Source organism: Periplaneta americana, chromosome 17, assembly GCF_040183065.1.
Source record: "Periplaneta americana isolate PAMFEO1 chromosome 17, P.americana_PAMFEO1_priV1, whole genome shotgun sequence".
NCBI classification, from domain to species: Eukaryota; Metazoa; Arthropoda; class Insecta; order Blattodea; family Blattidae; genus Periplaneta; species Periplaneta americana.
This window is the reverse complement of record NC_091133.1, coordinates 127,617,182-127,638,781: the sequence shown is the minus strand read 5'-3', so window position 1 is coordinate 127,638,781 and position 21,600 is coordinate 127,617,182. Positions and strand designations below refer to the sequence as shown.

Genomic DNA, 21,600 nt, shown 5'->3' with positions numbered 1-21,600 from the left:
TGATAAAAGTTATTGCCGTCAAAGCATATAAGAATGAGCAATTTGTTATATAGTGATCAGGGGTTAAGGACACTACCATTATCACAAAAATATAGACCTAGTTCTATGGACGAAATTTCACGAGAAAGTTTCTTCCCTCTGAAGACTCAAACCAACGCTTGTCCAATGCAAGACGCTTTTGATTTTGCAGCTACGGTACCGGACGTCTTAAGCAATATTGCATTAAAATTCGAAGGAATTTACAATTTACAATTACCTGCTATGTAATGAGAACTGCTATAAAAATAAGATCAACAGACAAAAAATATTCAAGGATCACAAGAGTGAAGTTAAGCTAGAGACTATATTAAGACAAATATCAACAGTTTTGCACATTCTTTACATTATTACAGGGAAACTTGAGTGGTGAATCAAGAGGTAGATTTATTTCTTCTATTCATTTTATAAGCATTCTTAAGCTACGAGTAATAAGGTTGTTCAGACTGAATGTATGTTCTGTAGAGATCTCTGTACTTACTTCCAGGACGACAATCCACACGAGTGGCCGTGGTATGAAGTGTTCTCATTTTTATGGATGAAATATAACAGGCCCCTCATTTTTGTGTACCGAAATACAGCAGTCTTAGAGACCTATATCTTTCGAACTCTTCCCTTCCAGAGAAAACATAATTTTATTATTTACAATATAAAAATTATTTACAATATAAAAATAAACTTTTATTATTATTTTATTACCCAGCATTTGCTCGTATTGGGTTGAGGGAAAACCCTGGAGCCAGAAGAGAAAAGGTATAAATATCAATGGAAGAATGTTATCAAACCTAAGATTTGCAGACGACATAGTGCTGTTCGCAAAACCCACCACGGAACTGCAGGAAATGTTAGCAGATCTGAGCAAAGAAAGCGGGGCTACAGATGAACCCTACAAAGACCAAAGCAATGACAAACGACATAGAGACGCCAATAAATCCTGAATGTAATTTAAATAACGAATAAACAGGGCAATATTGCCCTTCTCGATTTTGAAATACCTACATAGACAGAAATATAAATTGGAGCCAGAAGATTTATTTTATTGGCTTATTTTACGACACTGTATAAACACCTAGATTATTTAGCGTCCGAATCATATCGTCGCCTGAATGCAAGAACTAGGTAACTCGAAATTTGCGTTTTTTAGTTACCTCTTTTATAGCATAGCAAAAATCGCACAAAATGTAATCCAGGATCTAGGTAACTGATCGAACGATACCAGCGACATCTATTTTCCAGTATAACAAATAGGTAAAAGAAAACGAGACATATTCCTTAGTGCAATAAATAAGTAAATAGGCGATGTCACAAAATACGAAACATTAAGTTACCTAGTTCTTGCATTCAGGCGACGATATGAAGGTGATAATGCCTATGAAATGAGTCCGGGATCCAGCACCGAAAGTTACCCAGCATTTGCTCGTATTGGGTTGAGGGAAAACCCTGGAGCCAGAAGAGGAAAAGGTAAAAATATCAATGGAAGAATGTTATCAAACCTAAGATTTGCAGACGACATAGTGCTGTTCGCAAAACCCGCCACGTAACTGCAGGAAATGTTAGCAGATCTGAGCAAAGAAAGCGGGGCTACAGATGAACCCTACAAAGACCAAAGCAATGACAAACGACATAGAGACGCCAATAATGATAGACGGCATACACATTCAGTACTGTAAACAATATGTATATTTGGGACAAGTCAGCCTAACTGAAAAGAGGGACAAAGAAATTCGAAGAAGAATTAACCTAGCATGGGGGAAATTCTGGGAACTCAAATTCCTGCTCTTAGACAAAGATATTAATATACAATTAAGACTGGAAGCCGTACGGACCTGTATCACAGTCTACTATATACAGTCGCGAAGCTCAATATGTAGTAAAAATGCAAACATGGGTAGTTGCCCACCACTAGGATCGCTACTATCGCCTCATCATCGCAGATCTCTCTCCTAGTAGACGACAAAATATGTTACACTTTCGTTGTGTTCTTTTGGAAATATTAACACCTTCCTTCCATTATTGAAATATTAAATGCATAAAGTTAATTTATTATTTTAATGAAGTATATTAAATTCCACCATAAACTCGAAGATACCTGCAAGAAATAGGTTAATATTATTTTTGTTTGTGCAAAACGAACTGAAATTTACTATAATCGCTTCACTCATTCAAGATTATAGCGATAATTAACCATGAAACCAATAAATATTAATTTCCATTTCCCTTTACAACAATAATAATGGAAATATGAATTAATGGAGTAACTTACGTGTACCGGTACTTGTAGTGTAGGCTTACGTAGTTAACAAAGTGGGATGAGGTTAAGCAAAAATAATCACACCAGAATTGGAAATAAAACGTGATCAATAAATTTTATTGTGACAAACTTAATTTTTCTACGTCTCTAGTAAAATATAATTATTCCAATTATTGTGTTTTAGCCATTAACATTTTCATTACAACCAATAACGAACATTTCACAAGCATCAATGTGAAATACGCAACGAGCTAGCACTCGATGGAAATACGACACAGTCCAAAGTCGATCGTGGACAGTCTATTGTTTCTAGTTGCTAACCGCTTGGAGCGCTTTATCACGAGATTTGCAAAAAATCACCTGAAGCTTCGCGACTGTATATAGTAGACTGTGCCTGTATCATACCGACCCTAACATATGGCAGCCGAACCTGGTCGTTGACTAAAAAACAAGCTCAGAAGATACAGGCATGCCAACGCAAAATGGAAAGAAAGATATTAGAGATTAAACTACAGGACAAAGTAAGAAATGAAGAACTGAGATTAAAAAGCGGTATCGAAATGGCCTGCAAGACAGCGAGAAGACTGAAATGGAAATGGGGAGGACATGCAGCCAGACTACCCGCCGACAGATGGGCATACGCCACTACAGTCTGGGACCCAAGGAGGGAAGACCAAGAAGGAGATGGGCACAGGACTTCGTTGACGTGATAGGACCGCAGTGGACGCGTATTGCGAGGGACAGAAAAAAATGGAAAGACATAATTTTAGATTTAGAATAAGTAACAGTAGAACACAAAACAGTGAAGTGAAGTGAAGTGAAGTGAAGTGAAGTGAGGACAAGTGAAGTGACTCAACTTTGAGTAAGCCCCACAGGGACTAGCTCACTCCGTCAGCAAAAGTAGAGCTGCCCTACCGATGGTAGGAGGCCCATGCCTGCTAAGGATGTAATGGGCTTTTCTAATTCTAATTCTAATTTCTAACATATACAGGATGTTTCAGGAGAAATAGCAAATATTTTAGGGGGTGATAGTATGGACTGATCTGAATTTAAAAAGTTCATAAAATGTTTATTGGGTACAGAGATTCGGCTGTTAAAAAATTCCATATAACATATGTCCAATTTTTATTTGGTACAGAAATACAGCTGTTAGAATGTAACCCAAGGAGGTGTTAAGCAAAGGCAAACGATTACGTTCAAAGTTGATTTTCATAAATTCCACCACCGATTTCAATGCACTTTCGATTTCTCTTGAAAACACCACGTGTAGCTCTTCTGAAGTTGTCTTGGCGTTCTTTTATGAGGGTAGCATTATTCAATAATAAAAAACTAGCTATGTCATAATAGACACCACCGAAGTGGTACATGTATGGTACATCCCTCAAAATAAATGTCTGACTGCAATACCACCCTTCTTGGAAGGACCACGTAAGTAGCACATAGCTGTAGGAATGGTACGCGCCTCACTGCGACTGTAGAGCTGAAATCATTATTGTGAATATACAGGGTGTTTCCGAGGTGGTGTTACAAACTTTCAGGGATGATGGCGAAGGGCACATGTATCAATTTGAAATAGGAACCCCGGTCCGGAAATGACTGAGTCGAAAATTACAAGCAAAAATAGTTGTGTGGAAATGGAATTGTAATTTGGCACCACGTGCCCTCCTTCCCTTAACCTTTGGAACAGTCGTGGAAAAATGGTATGGGCCGGATGTCTCCTACGTTGGTACTTGCCCCGATACAATCTGTGAGCTTGTCTACTGTTTGCATTGGCTCATCCGTATTCGAAAATCAGGTCTGCTTATTCCGCTCTCGTGTACTCCTCCATTTCACTAGGACTGATCGACTGGACACTGCAACTTGTACACATACACCGCCGTCTACAAACGTGCATATCAGGACCGACCATGTCCGTTACACATTACGCTATCTGCATTGCTTTAGTGTAGTTTCCTGTCTCCACCCCTCAGACAGCGCACTGAATGGAATACTGTAAGTAGACAACGTAAACAACGTCAGATGAATACAGTATGTGTAAGATGTACAGATAAATACACATAAATAAGGTGTACAGAGAAATAAAATTATTTCATTTCCACACAACTATTTTTGCTTGTAACTTTCCACTCGGTCATTTCCGGACCATGGTTCCTTATCTCAAATTGATACATGTGCCCTTCGCCATCATCCCTGAAAGTTTGTAACACTACCTCGGAAACACCCTGTATAAATACACAGAATATATAGGAATACACTCACGTATATCTAATGTATTATATACTTTGTTATGATAAACTTGTTAAAATTTGAGGCACTCAGTACTTTCTGTATGGAAAGAAAATGTACTTACTGATTGTAGTGAAATATCTTACTTGATTAATATAAAGAAAACAATGTATTTATTTATTTATTTATTTATTTATTTATTTATTTAACCTGATAGAGATAAGGCCATCAGGCCTTCTCTTCCCCTCTACCAGGGGATTACAACTACAATATAAAGAATACAATTATAATTACAATTAATATTGAATTTACAAATACAATAAAAATCAAAGTACTAAAATAATTAACAGACTAATAAAAGCTAGACAGTTCATTGTAAAAATTAAGAAGAGAGAAAAAAATTTTTTTATTAACTAAGTAAACATTAAACCTACTCTACTCTACTCTGTAGTGTTTTTATTGAAATATTAGTGTCATGTGTGAAGTTAAGAGTGAAATTCAAATGTAGCTGATTTATTTCATGTATTTTACTATACATTTCACACATGCAGTGATGAAGACCTGTTAGTCCTACAGTATTGTTGCCTATTGAATACCTATATCTATGATAGAGAGTTAATATTAAGCCTAAATTGAATTCGCATCATGTCGATATGGATAAGGAAAAAGCTCAACATAAGTACAAATCGTTATTTTAATGTTTCTACATCATTTTAATATTGAATCGAATTTTGCGCGGCCAGATGGCGTAAAAGGATCACCGGAATTTTGTCCCGCTGGAGTTCTTTTAACTGCTTCGAAAAAATTGTCTTTCTAGTCACTCAAGTCTGCCATAAATCTTCATATGATCTACCTGGAATCGAATCTCGCTACTTTTACTCCTTTGTGACAAGCATCAGGTGAGAGAGCCTTCAATACTGAAAGAAAAATTTAGAAATAGTCGAGGTTAGGCTAGTAAGCCAAAACGGTTCAAACTCGGGACCTATCGAACATGAGCCCAGCACTGTACATGCGACCGACCGATCCTCTTGGTGTTATCAGACTCAGTGATCCGTGTGATGCTCATTGAGCACCACTGAGCAGAGAGCAACGTGACGCATCAGTTTGAGTAGACGCGCTAGGGGAGAGGAGGGCAGCTGGAAAATTTCGGTGGAAATCCAAAAATCGAGTCATTATCTCGAAAATTACAATCACATTCTAAATTCTGCTCGTACTTATAAACTATACCGGGGACATCGCTATAGCGTCGAATATCCTTTCTCGAAAGAGTAAAAATCTCGTTGCGTTCAAGACACATTTGTGGTAGCAAAGACAGTAGCAGGTTTTCCTGAAGTGTTCCCATTTTCAGTATTTCATCATGCATTCATTCATCGTTACTCATATTATTTGCAGATGACACAAGTATAGTAATTACAGCCAATAATTCCAACACATTCCAATCTTCAACAGAGGCAATTCTCTTCAAAATATGTGACTGGTTCTCAGTCAATAAATTGGTATTAAATTGTAACAAAACTAACATAATTCAATTTAAATCCTGTGCAAATTCAACCTCGCAAATTTCTAGCGCAATAATTAACAATAGATCCCTATTAGAAACAACAACAATCAAATTTCTTTGCTTAAAAATCGATAATGTGTTAAATTGGAAAAATCATATTAAAGAAATTACCCCCAAACTAAATTCAGCTTGTTTTGCTATTAGATCTATGCAAAAGATAATAAATATCAATACCTTAAGTACAATATACTTTGCATACTTCCACTCGGTAATGTGTTTGTGTAATAATATTCTGGGGAAATTCCACAGATAGTAACAATATATTTATATTACAAAAAAGAGTAATTAGAATAATGGTAGGTGCCAAATCTAGGGAATCGTGTAGGACTATTAAAAAAAAAACTACAAATAATGCCCATGGCTTGTCGGTATATCTTTTCATTAATAATCTTCCTCGAATGTAATCGTGAAAACTTTGTAACTAATTCAACAGTTCACAGCATAAATACACGTCAAAAAATGACTTTCATACTCCATCGGCAAGTCTATCATGCTATCAAAAAGGACTGCGTTATATGGCAGTAAAAATTTTTAATAGCCTCCCTATCGATATAAAAAATTAAACTCAAAACATAAGATTATTTAGGGCCAAATTAAAGAAGTACCTAATTTCTCACGCCTTCTATTCTGTAGGTGAATTCATGACATTCAATAACACTTCAATAAATTGATACTAAAACTTTGTGTTGTACTAGTAGACTATATTGTAAATCTCGTCTGTATATATATTTCATCTACACTGTGACTATAAATTAAGACTTCATAATAGTATTAAGTTTTTGACTTGTTCCATATTATAGCTGTAAAGCAATGTATGAATACCATGGAATGTTAATAAATACAATACAATACAATAAAATAGATAGTAAAATAGTTGGCAAGTAATTCGAATAGCTTTCTGACCTAATGAAAGTCTACGGACGTTGTCTCATAAGAACAAAGTAATGTCGGTTTTAAAGAAAAATTCTTCTTGGAGAGTGTTGTGACAAGAAATCGACCTAATCTTTAAAGTAAAGGACATTAGATCTCTATGTTCTTCAGCGAGATTTGTTACCTCGCGTCGATACCATTTTCTAGTTTTTGACACGAATTCGGTAGGCCTAATACTAATTCCAACGGTTTCTAAGTTCTTGAAAATTTCTTTCACGCAAAAAAGTGGACCATGGATCAAAATCAGAAGCGTACGCAAGGGACGGGGGGGGGGTACCGGGTTTGAACTCCCCCCGAACCTTAAAAAAAACGATATATTTAGGTTTCAATACTTTCTATCTATAATCGTTTTCCTTTCTCTAATTTTTCACTGTCAGAGTAACAAAATCTACTACGATATAAGGCATAGTCCTCCTACTCCGTCTTCAATATAATCCCTGTGTTCGATGCTGCAGCACGTTCGAATTATAACAGTATTATCTTTATTATAAAAAGACTTATTGCCTAGTACCGACCTTGCAATAAAATGAAGCCGACACAATATGAAATTTGACTGTTATTGAAAAGGTTGTTTTGACAGTTCTGTAGTGCTGGTGTTAAATATTGTAAATTGTCGATTTTAAACTCATTTTATGACCGGTATTCACCCGTTCGTTAGTATGAGTTCTGAAACGTTCGTTTAACATTTTGTGCATTTGACAGTCCATATTTTAATAATAATACTTTCTTACTTACTTACTTACTTACTTACTTATTGGCTTTTAAGGGACCCGGAGGTTCAATGCCGCCCTCACATAAGCCCGCCATTGGTCCCTATCCTGAGCAAGATTAAACCAGTCTATCATCATATCCCACCTCCCTTAAATCCATTTTAATATTATCTTCCCATCTACGTCTCGGCCTCTCCAAAGGTCTTTTCCCTCCGGCCTCCCAACTAACACTCTATATGCATTTCTGCATTCCCCCATACGTGCTACATGCCCTGCCCATCTCAAACGTCTGGATTTAATATTCTTAATTATGTCAGGTGAAGAATACAATGCGTGCAGTTCTGTGTTGTTTAATTTTCTCCATTCTCCTGTAACTTCATCCCTCTTAGCCCCAAATATTTTCCTGAGAACCTTATTCCCAAAAACCCTTAACCTATGTTCCTCTCTCAAAGTGAGAGTCCAAGTTTCACAACCATAAAGAACAATCGGTAATATAACTGTTTTATAAATTCTAACTTTCAGATTTTTTGACAGCAGACTGCATGATAAAAGCTTCTCAATCGAATAATAACAGGCATTTCCCATATTTATTCTGTGTTTAATTTCCTCCCGAGTATCATTTATATTTGTTACTGTTGCTCCAAGATATTTGAACTTCTCCACCTCTTCGAAAGATAAATTTCCAATTTTTATATTTCCATTTCGTACAATATTCTCGTCACGAGACATAATCATATACTTTGTCTTTTCAGGATTTACTTCCAAACCTATCTCATTACTTGCTTCCAGTAAAATCCCTTTGTTTTCCCTAATCGTTTGTGGATTTTCTCCTAACATATTCACGTCATCCGCATAGACAAGCAGCTGATGTAACCCGTTCAATTCCAAACCCTCTCTGTTATCCTGGACTTTCCTAATGGCATACTCTAGAGCAAAGTTAAGAAGTAAAGGTGATAGTGCATCTCCTTGCTTAATAATAATAATAATAATAATAATAATAATAATAATAATAATAATAATAATAATAATAATTATAATAAAGCATAAAAGTTAAAATACCGACAATGTATATTATGGAGAATTTTAATAATGAACCTCACCCTTGACAATATTCTGCATCACTGATCGAAACAGATGGTAAATCTAAAGGTGCAAGATCAGGGCTAGGCCTAAAAACAAGCTAAAAACAGCATAGGCCTAATTATGGGAGTAGAAAAAAAATTTTGTTTTTCTGATGACATATTTACTCATCACATTTTGCAGAAGAGTATTTGACGAATAGCAGAATAGCATCCTGGCCAAATTCAGCACTGTCTTTCTTCAGACATGTTAAATAGATAGAGATGAACGGAGACGAATGAAGTGACACACTTAGGAAATGGGAATTGAAATACGTATGACTAAAATTCACAAAATCGCATACGTTTCACAGATATTTTAAATTATGTATTTATTTAGTTTATTTCTTCTGTACATTATTGTTAATGTGTAGATCAGTGATGCATAACTGGCTACATATTATTCTACTAGCCGTACCCGTGCGCTCCGCTGCACCCGTTAGAAATAAATATAAAGTAATTACTTACTTACAAATGGCTTTTAAGGAACCCGAAGGTTCATTGCCGCCCTCACATAAGCCCGCCATCGGTCCCTATCCTGTGCAAGATTAATCCAGTCTCTATCATCATACCCCACCTCCCTCAAATCCATTTTAATATTATCCTCCCATCTACGTCTCTATTTAATTATATAATTAAAAAAGACATTTGATCCAGGGAACATTCGTGTTTGATACAAGGATAAATCGTTTATTATGTTACTTAATTTAAATTGAATTAAAAAATTAAAATGCGATCATTTTGATCCAGAGACCACTCATTTGGTCATAAAAATTATTTTAGGAAACACAGGAAACGAATGTACAGAATAGCCTATCAAGTTTTCTGTGCATAAGAAGCTATTTTAATCTTACCTGACCTCGATTCACTCAGAAGTTACTGTGATAACATTATAGCATTATGTCCATCTAGAGAAACTACACTTTCCAATGGTGAATTAATAATTAATTATACAAATCGGTTAATTTAGCTTCCGATATTACTTCATAGAAACGCAGAAACATTATCTGTAGGCTATCTTTCATAGCTTTCGATTGTTGCTGTCCAAGGCCCCTTATAGACGAAGTCATTTGTTTTTTAATTCATTACACGGCCTTAGATGGCAGTTATTTTAATTTTAAAACTCATTTATCTCATTAAATATCAGTCCTATCAAAATTTTTCAAGGAATAAAACTTATCGGAAATTATTTTTAAAGAAACATTTGTTATGTAACATTTTTCACGAAAATCAATAATAAGCGAGACATTTCGATTTATTTAATTCAGGCCCCCTTATAACTCCCCTTTTAAATAATGTATTTTGAATGCCATATAGCCTAAAATCTAAGTTACAACGAACTTAATTTATATTCCAATTTTCATCGAAATCCGTTCAGCCATTATCGCGTGAAAAGGTAACAAACATACAGACAGACAGACAGACATATAAACAAAAATTTCAAAAAACGATTTTCGTTTTCAGGGTGGTTAATTATACATGTTAGGACCAATTATTTTTGGAAAATCGAAAATTACCAGAAAAATTTCGGCTACAGATTTATTATTAGTATAGATAATTTATATAATAACGTTCACAAAAATGTCAGTTCAGAACTCACAGAAACCAATTTTCAATTTGTTATCCCTTAAATCTCATGTTGATCACTGGATTTAAGATTATGTTGAACATACACACCCTCATATTTACTGTTAACACAAACCTATACGACAGATTTAACATATTTTACAGAATTTAACTATCTCAGACTGACTGGTAATAAAGATACTCACCGGAAAACAGTTACGTATGTTTTTCTTTCTCTAATATGAAAATTACAGTCCACACATGTGGAGTAACGGTTAGCAAGTCTGGCCGTGAAACCAGGTGGCCCGGGTCGATTCCCGGTCGGGGCAAGTTACCTGGTTGAGGTTTTTTCCGGGGTTTTCCCTCAACCCAATATAAGCAAATGCTGGGTAACTTTCTGTGTTGGACCCCGGACTCATTTCACCGGCATTATCACCTTCATCTCATTCAGACGCTAAATAACCTAAGCTGTTGATAATGCGTCGTGAAATAACCTACTAAAATAAATAAAATAAAAATTAAAAATCACCCTTTCACTGCTTACTCCTAAACTGTGATCATACCAAACAATTGAAGAGCTGTTCTGGACTCTTGCATTCATCCAGAACTGACATTAATTTGGGACTGATTTAAATAATATTTAGAGCATTAAAGAACCAATTCAATGACTATCTTTTGTAATAAACTAATAAATAACAAGGGTATGCTAACATTTAATCCTGTCAGATATTTTGTTTCACTCTTTCAATTGCTAAATGACAATAAAAATACTTTTGAAGATGTAGTCAGGGACACGTCAAAGAACTGACACTTCTACACTCAGGGTTGCTGCTCAAGCATAATATAGTTTAATTATATTAAGTATTAAATTACATAATTCTGATTGTTGTCTTATACAGTGTAAATGTCCAATTATTAAAGAGTCCTCTGAAGTTAAGTATTTAGGCATAATTTTCGATAATCATTTAAAATGGAACCAACACATTAATTACCTTTGTAATAAATTACGTAAAATAGTATATTATTTTGTTTTAGTGAGCAATTACTTGTCAATAAGTTTATTACGCACAATATATTTATCTTCATTTCAATCAGTAATTATGTGTGGAATTATAGGATGGAGTAGCTCATTTAAATCCAATTTTAATCCACTTTATTTATTACAGAAGAAAATAATTAAAATATGTCTTCATAAACCTATTGATTTTCCATCTCAAAATTTGTTTTTAGACTTTAATGTACTTAACGTAAGACAAATTTATTATATTGTATTAATAAAATTCATACATAAAAATCGAAATAATTTTGAATTGTATTCTCATAGTTATGAAACAAAAGGTATGAATTCTTTAAGATTGTTTGAACCAAAATGCAACACTGTTACAGTATTTAATCATAGTAGTAATTTAGGCCCAAGAATATATAACAAATTTATATTTAAATATCCTAATCTTGTCAATTCGAATAGTTCTAGTATTAAATTTAAAAAAAGTTAGGCCTATGTATGGATTTTATAAAAATTGAAAAATTGTAAATTTAAATTTATATACTATAATTGCAAATTGTATTGTATAATTATTAATTATAATTGTATTGTATAATTATTAATTTCAATTCAGGAATCCGCCCCTGAGCACGAGTTCTACTCTTTCAGGGGCGAGCTAAAGTTTCTCTGTATATTTTATATTTTATGTTACAATTATTAGCAAAATAATAAATAAATACATAAATCATGATTGTCCAAATACTAATTAATGGTCGTCATTGTTTTAGTAAGTAAAATTATTTAATTTCCAGTCGCACAATAAATTTGAAGGACATGTTTTGGCCAATTTCGTGATTTCTAACCTTATCTTCATGCATTGAGAACAGTTTTAACATCTAAACTCTTGTATTCAACTAAACACGGATATAAATTTGCAAACAAGCTTTAGCTGCTTCAAAAATAATACCTACTCCAACCCACGCGGCCCTTAAAAGCTTAGCTGCAGTGAATCTGGAAATGCGGATTTTCCACCCACACAGGGAAAAGTTCGTTTGCAACCTACAGGATCTTGTAATTCCGACAAGAGTGTGATGACGAGTCTTACGCTTCATCATTAGATAGGCCTACTTATACTGAACATTAGGCCTGATCGTAGCGCGGTAGTTGGCTTTCGACTGACTTCTCCAGTCTGACCGGCACGGATCCTCACACTTAGGCTCGTTATGTTGGTCATTGTGCGACCTATAATACAGTGTTACTATAAATCAGTGATGTCAAAGCAAGCGCATTTTTCTGACCTTGACGACGTGCGCGGGCATCGAGCGCTACGTATTCTAGGAGGAATAAGCAGCCTGTTGGATTAAGAAAACAGAGGTGCACAAACTTCAAACGGAACGTGAAATTTTATGTCGTTATTTTTATATGGCTTCTTTCTGTTTGTTATTTTCTATATTGTCTGTAAAACAAAAGTACTAACACCTATTTCTTAGCCTAATATTGCAGTTGTGTTTTAAACGTTAATAACATAATAAAGAATAAAGAAGGAATATTCACACAAATTCCATAATAACTACAACTATACTGTATGTATGTATGTTCTGTATGGTTGTGAAACTTGGACTCTCACTTTGAGAGAGGAACAGAGATTAACGGTGTTCGAGAATAAGGTTCTTAGGAAAATATTTGGGGCTAAGAGGGATGAAGTTACAGGAGAATGGAGAAAGTTACACAACGTAGAGCTTCACCTGACATAATTAGGAACATAAAATCCAGACGTTTGAGATGGGCAGGACATGTAGCACGTATGGGCGAATCCAGAAATGCATACAGAGTGTTAGTTGGAAGGCCAGAGGGAAAAAGACTTTTGGGGAGGCCGAGACGTAGGTGGGAAGATAATATTAAAATGGATTTGAGGGAGGTGGGATATGATGGTAGAGACTGGATTAATCTTGCAATGGCGGGCTTATGTGAGGGCGGCAATGAACCTCCGGGTTCCTTAAAAGCCAGTAAGTAAGTAAGTAAGTAAGTAAGTAAGTAAGTATTGTTTGGAAGACCGAGACGTAGATGGCAGAATAATATAAAAATGGATTTGAGGGAGGTGGGATATGATGGTAGATACTGGATTAATCTTGCTTAGGATAGGGATCGATGGCGGGCTTATGAGAGGGCGGCAATGAACCTCTGTGTGAGCCATTATAAGTGAGTGAAACAATATAAAAATAGTCATCAATAGAGTATTAATGTGGGAGCCGTGGGGGCACACCCACCACAGCCTGGTGTGGCACAAGTGCTCGTGTGATTACTCGGTATCGATGTTTTTACACGGGTTTCGACAAAAGAGAGGCAAGTGATCCTCATAATGGGAAGGAATCGCTTGATTCAGAGCTGTCTGGTGCAGCCAGCAAGTAGCTGTACGTCGAGCCAGCGCGGTATCGATTTATTGCAGACGAGAGAGAGCGAGAGAGAGAGAGAGAGAGAGAGAGAGAGAGAGAGAGAGAGAGAGAGAGAGAGAGAGAGTGGACCGCTAGGGCTCAGCCCCCCTGCGTGGTGACGATCTTGCTATTCAACAACACTACCAGAGTATGAAACCAGTCATTTGGTGCAGAAAATCGGGGCCCATGCCGTCCCTATTCAGATTTTCAGGGAGATGCCCCGCCAGTTGTAACCCGGTCCGTCCGAAATAACTCCAACAACAACAATATGACTAAGGGATTTCAATACTTGGCTAAAATAACCACTGAACTGTAATGAATTGCTTGTCGCATTTAATGAAACTTGTATGTATGTATGTGTATGTATGTATGTATGTATGTATGTGTGTATGTATGTATATATGTGTATGTATGTATGCATGTATGTGTGTATGTATGTATGTGTATGTATGTGTGTATGTATGTAAGTATGTATGTATGGATGTGTATGTATGTATGCATGTATGTATGTATGTATGTACAACGTGTTAAGTATGGAATATTGTTAATAACTCTTTATCTATTCATTTTATGAAAAAATACCCAAAACAAATTTTGTTGGCGATATCCAATTAAAATGTATGGCTGTGGTCTCACAAAAGTATCGATTCATGTATAGAATGTGGCAAAAAAAAAAAACACTTTTTTTTTAATGGCACCTTATATTAAATTTTACATTTTTGAAATCTCTATTCAAGTTTATATACAAATAGAAGTTTGACTCAACATAAATGATGAATACTCTCTTGTAAATGTTATGGTTCTTTCAAATGCTTTGATAATGTAACACAAAATAAATGTGTGTATTCATATGAAGTAGGCCATGAAACAAACAAAACAATAACACACTGTTTCAGAGAATGTTTAAAATTATGGTTCTTTCAAATGAAGAGTCCACTGCAAGAATGATGGATGTCATTTGGAATACATTTTTACTCCTTCACGGAAGAACTAAGATTGTATTTTTGTACATGTTATTAAAAAAAAAAAAGAAGAAAGAAAAAAAACTAGTTAGATATTTGTTGTTCTTGTAGTTCTAGTAGTAGTGGTGGTGGTAACGGTATATAAACATTTAAAATTATTAAATTCTAAAAGTGAATTCCTGATGATTTGATACATGTTTTTAAAGAAAACATTATTTTTTGTTGGAGTCTATTTCCAGTTCTTTAGAGACTATTTCCTACACTTTTAAACCTATTTTAGGCACCTAAAATTACATTTCAACGACGAAAAATCCGTACTCTAATTATCTACATTGTGATGGAGATAGTTATGGGTCTTGAGCTCTATTTTTATGGAAAATGACCTTCTACTGTTTGTCTGGGATCCTATTATAGTCCATGGACTCACTCCAGTTCTTCGAGTTTAAAACAATGTGTGATCAAAGTTCAAAATATTGCATTTGGTGGGATAGGGGCTATCGGAATTGACAGGATATGCATGCGCCCTAATTTGTTGCTGCGAACGTTTTTCCGTCGGCGGTAGGTGTTGGCGGGCCCGTTGTGTGGAGGCACAGAGGTCTCGGGCACCTAATTTAGTCCTTTGATCACAGCCATGATATCATTGTTACAGACTGTTTCGATTTTCAATGTCGAGTATACAGCTCATGTCTCTAACCCCATCCGATGCAGTGCAGAGTGGGACAGTTTGACCTAGATCGCCCTCGTACAATTGTGATTAGCTATGAATTAAAAATAGGTCATAGGCGATTTTTACAGTTTGAAAACAAGGTTGAATCTAAAGCAACGCTACATTAACTTACTTACTGGCTTTTAAGGAACCCGGAGGTTCATTGCCGCCCTCACATAAGCCCGCCATCGGTCCCTATCCTGAGCAAGATTAATCCAGTCTCTACCGTCATATCCCACCTCCATCAAATCCATTTTAATATTATCCTCCCATCTACGTCTCGGCCTCCCCAAAGGTCATTTCCCCTCTGGCCTCCCAACTAACACTCTATATGCATTTCTGGATTCGCCCATACGTGCTACATGCCCTGCCCATCTCAAACGTCTGGATTTAATGTTCCTAATTATGTCAGGTGAAGAATACAATGCGTGCAGTTCTGTGTTGTGTAACTTTCTCCATTCTCCTGTAACTTCATCCCTCTTAGCCCCAAATATTTTCCTAAGAACCTTATACTCAAAAACCCTCAATCTCTGTTCCTCTCTGAAAGTGAGAGTCTAAGTTTCACAGCCATACAGAACAACCGGTAGTATAACTGTTTTGTAAATTCTAACTTTCAGATTTTTTGACAGCAGAGTGGATGATAAAAGCTTCTCAACCGAATAATAACAGGCATTTCCCATATTTATTCTAGTAGGTCAAATATAAATTACACTCGGGAGGAAATTAAACGCAGAATAAATATGGGAAATGCCTGTTATTATTCGGTTGAGAAGCTTTTGTCATCTAGTCTGCTCTCAAAAAATCTGAAAGTTAGAATTTATAAAACAGTTATATTACCGGTTGTTCTGTACGGTTGTGAAACTTGGACTCTCACTCTGAGAGAGGAACAGAGGTTAAGAGTGTTGGAGAATAAGGTGCTTAGGGAAATATTTGGGGCTAAGAGGGATGAAGTTACAGGAAAACGGAGAAAGTTACACAACACAGAACTGCACGCATTGTATTCTTCACCTGACATAATTACGAATATTATATTTAGACGTTTGAGATGGGCAGGGCATGTAGCACGTATGGGCGAATCCAGAAATGCATATAAAATGTTAGCTGTGAGGCCGGAGGGAAAATGGCTAAGACGTACATGGAGGATGATATTAAAAGGGATTTAAGGGAGAGGGGATATGATGATAGAGACTGGATTACTCTTGCTCAGGATAAGGATCCATGGCGGGTTTATGTGAGAGCGGCAATGAACCTCGGGATCTCTAAAAGTCATTTGTAAGTAAAGATTTGTTTATTTATTTATTACTTCCTTCATTCCTTTATTACTTCATTGCTTCCTGCATTTATTCATTAATTTCTTCAATATTTTATTCATTCACTACTTCATTACTTCATTCGTTCATTCATGCACAACTTAAACACTTCATTACTTCACTACTCATTACTTTTTAATTTTTTCACATTCATTCCTTACTTCATTACTCCATTAATTCATACATTCTTCACATATTCATTCCTATATCTCTGTCGTCGATTTGCAAATGGGGACATGTCCAAAATAACAAAGTGTTGGAAAATCGCAAAAATTACAACTAAGTTAATAAACTAAAATGTTCATATATTTTTTCTAATTAGATCACTATGGGTACATAGATTCAGGTTCCATGAACATTTTAATTTGTTAAGTCTGTTATGTTTTTCTTTTTTTTTTGCGATTTCTCAGCACTTTGTCATTTTGGACATGTCCCCTTTTGCTAATAGACGACAGATATATTCATTCGTTCTTTCATTTCTTCATTAGCCTACATCATATTTATTCATTACTTCATTCCTCCATTTATTCATTACTTCATTCATTCATTACTACTTCACTCACTCACTCACTCACTCACTCACTCACTCACTCACTCACTCACTCACTCACTCACTCGTTAGAATCATTCAATATATACGAAGGCATGTAATAGCAACGTAGGGCCTAGAGACATATTATCATATTTCTGCCGGTGACTGATGGTTAAGTTTGAAGCGGCTTATCTTGGTCGTGGTCGTCAGAGTACTAAAAGTAAAACAAAATATATCTGGTTCCCTTCATTCCAATGTTTTGGCCACTTCTTGCATGAGTGTGAGATGAGAGTTTAGACATACTGTTGCTCACAGATTAACACAACCTTTTCCTGCCTCTCTTACCCCCTCACCTCTAAACTTTGACGTTGAACAGAGGCAGAGATATAATACGAGATCTGTAGATAGTTCACCTCACACGGTTTCAATGGTGAAGTATATGTCTGTTCATGCCTGAAGGACAAAAAGACGTGGGCTTCTTAGGTAAATTTTGGAGGACAATAACTCTTTTATTATTCATAATTAGAAAGAGACTCTTCAATCCTACCTTAAAATGAAAGATGTACATTTATGAGCAATGTGTACTTACTTACGGTTACTTACCTACTTACTTACAAATGTCTTTTAAGGAACCCGGAGATTCATTTCTGCCCACATATAAGCACGTCATCGGTCCCTATCCTGTGCAAGATTAATCCAGTCTCTATCATCATATCCCACCTCCCTCAAATCCATTTTAATATTATCCTCCCATCTACGTCTCGGCCTCCCCAAAGGTCTTTTTTGCCTCTGGCCTCCCAACTAACCTCTATATGCATTTCTGGATTCGCCCATACGTGCTACATGCACTGCCCATCTCAAACGTCTGGATTTAATGTTCCTAATTATGTCAGGTGAAAAATACAATGCGTGCAGTTCTGCGTTGTGTAACTTTCTCCATTCTCCTGTAACTTCATCCCTCTTAGCCCCAAATATTTTCCTAAGCACCGTATTCTCAAACACCCTTAATCTATGTTCCTCTCCAAGTCCAAGTTTCACAACCATAAAGAACAACCGGTAATACAAGTGTTTTATAAATTCTAACTTTCAGATTTTTTTGACAGCAGACTAGATGATAAAAGCTTCTCAACAGAATAATAACAGGAATTTTCCATATTTATTCTGCGTTTAATTTCCTCCCTAATGTCATTTATATTTGTTACTATTGCTCCAAGATATTTGAATTTTTCCGCGTCTTCGAAGGATAAATCTAAGACTGTTACACTGCAGTAAACTAATTTAGTATTAAACTGAGCTCCACTGTAATGCAGCAGGAATGCGTGGTGTATTTCTTATCACTCCGTAGGCGGTATCGTAAATGAAAATGTGTATTCTTACAACATCTAGAAGAACGTCATCTTTTTAAACTTGCTACCAGTATGCTGCATCCAGCTGGGTTTTCATAACAAGAGAGATACGGGTCTCTAAAAATATAACCGGCTTCCACGTACACAGTGTTTAAATATAAACCTTTCTCACTTGCTCCCCGAAACAGACTTAAATACGCACGAATGCAGTGACTGAAAACATAAACATGCTGTTACAACTCACACGTCGCGTCGCCTAGCCTTGTTACACAGTTTACTGCGCTCCATGCATAGGAGATCATGAAAGTGACATATAGACACTTTATCATCACTGTAATAATAATAATAATAATAATAATAATAATAATAATAATAATAATAATAATAATAATAAGCATCATCATAAAGAGAGGACACCATAGGTAGGGTAAAAGAGAACTGACGAAGAAGATGATGAAAGAGCGCTCAGCGCGCAGAGCTGAGAGGTCCCAGGTTCGGTTCCCGGTGCCGGAACAAATTTTTCTCAAACATTGGTTATTCAATGAGGACGGCGAGGCCTTATACAGGGACATCATTTTATTTTTACTGACATTTCTAATATTAACTTGCCTATACCTCTGGATCAACGCCGTTTGCTACCCCCTTCCACGACTGGAGTTCGATGATACTGGCGTAATATACAAACAAATCACTGTACTAGGTATAGGAGGGAAGAAAAGTAGTTCATCCATTTAAGTAAATTAGGAAATATTGCGCTTTTGAGTTTGATCATTTTCATTAGGTTTTCGTTTAATCAAAATGCAGTACAGTATTAACAATAAGTGTTTTTACTCACGAACTGAACTGTCCATGTTGACGTATTCATTATGCAGTGTATATTATACTGTCTACAGCACATTAGCGTACAATATAGAGAATGAAGTTAAATTGAAAAATAATCATAATATGGATCTTTAAACACATTTTTGAAAATGGTGGCCGTTTATTTCCATACAGGCTTCAGTTCTAATGTGCATATTATCGCACTATAGACTATTGTACCTAATTCCAATTGCCAGTTTCGTCCTTCGTACTAGTAACTCATGTTGAAATAATTCTGTACCTGCTCTATAAAAGATTATCTTACGTACTGTAAATTCAATTTTCACTTCTGCCCGATCCGAAAAGATAAAATTACTCAGACTTACTATCTCCTGTCCGTCCAAATGGTTATGTCGTAGGGTCGTAGAAAGGGAGGAAATCACGTGAAAGTTAATTACTTAACGAGGCCCTTTTATTTAAAATAACTTAAACAGTTGTGTAATATTACGTAGACATCCAATTCCTAACTGAAATTAATGTTCTTAGAAAAGAGCTAAGACAGCCCAGCCACTAGCTGGCGAATAAAAGCTGGTGAGGGAAACCGGTACACGACGTAGGCAAATGGACGACAGTACCTGTGCGAAAATGATTCAATATTGAAAGCTCTTTCGTCACTGGAAAACGCGAACATATTTTTGAAACGTACTGTAGAAGGGTTGGGAGTGTAGTACATTCAAAAACTCAGGTACAATAAAAATTGAAGTAAAAATAAAATGACCCTGTATAAGAATATACAGGGTTATTCAGGAGGAGTTGCCGCCACTTACGGAGCTTATTTTCAAAGATATTCTGAACAAAAAATGTCATATAAACATTTGTCCTAATCTCAATATTTTCAGAGTTACAATAATTTGAAGTTGTTTGTAAAATGTCATTATTCTTTAGTTTTAAGGGTAAAAGAATATTACAGATAAAGAATGAACTATCCATAAGTATCATTTCTTTAATTAGCTAGTATTCTGAACCTATAAAAATGTGTTGTGAACTCCATAGTTGCTTCATACAGAATTTATTTTTAACTACAAAATTACATTTTTCTTGCGCATTTATCACAACAATTGTTACAAATCACGCCACTCTTGTAAATTCTACAAGACAGAACCAGCGAATAGGGATTATAAAGAATGGACACTTCGCGTCGGTACCTTTGATGTAGCCGGACCGATTTCAATGACCTTCAAGCCAGCTACAGCGTCAGATTCTGCTTTCTCCCTAGAGTTGGCGCTGACATCAAACCAGCTAGCAGTCGACACAGCGGAAATATAACACATACAATTAATACATCTAGGTACATTATGTACTCAAATAAAATAAATTGGATCCATAAAATAATAAATCCTTCATTAACTGCAATGTCTAGACTCTAGAGTTCCTTTATAATGAGAGTTCAGACGTTGACCCCAACAACAATTAAAATATGTAATGATTTGATAGCGCTGAAAATGGAAAAACAAAACTCTTACGAGAAGTAAAACCATATACCTATATTATATACAAATATTAAACGAATTCGATACTTAATTTTATAATGTATTATATTATTTTATAATATAATTTATGATATCTGAAATATAAAATATTATTATTACAACTAGTTTGTCACTGAGAAATAAGGAAAAGCTGTTAACTTGAATTTATTTGAAGCAAATCATTACTGGATTATGCAATAAGGTAGGCGATGTTTGGATCCTGTGCCTTAATTCTATTCTCAATTATTATCTTAGCGTATGCTCGATTACACTACCTCTAGCGCTTGAAAGTGGAACTAGCCGCTGGCGCACAGAGAAACAAAACACAGGAAAATTCGCTCAGTGTCCATTCTTTATAATCCCTATTCGCTGACAGAACATTACGATGCATAATTAAACTGTAAAGAATCAAGTTCCTAAAGTCGTATGATTTGCAACAATTTTTGTGATAAGTGCGTAAGAATAATGCAAATTTGCAGATAAAAATTGAAAAATAAAATCTGTACAAAGCAATTAACAACACATATGTAGCTTCAGAACACTAGCAAATTAAAGAAATGTTATTTCTGGAAGTTCATTCTCTATTTGAAATATTCTTT

The 21,600-nt window shown here is 35.6% G+C and overlaps 1 long non-coding RNA gene across 1 annotated transcript in view; it reads right to left on the bottom strand.

Annotated features, from left to right (window-relative positions):
- The window catches only part of LOC138693096 (uncharacterized), a 642,128-nt gene that overhangs the window by 8,055 nt on the left and 612,473 nt on the right, over positions 1 to 21,600 (bottom strand). The window lies entirely within an intron of this gene.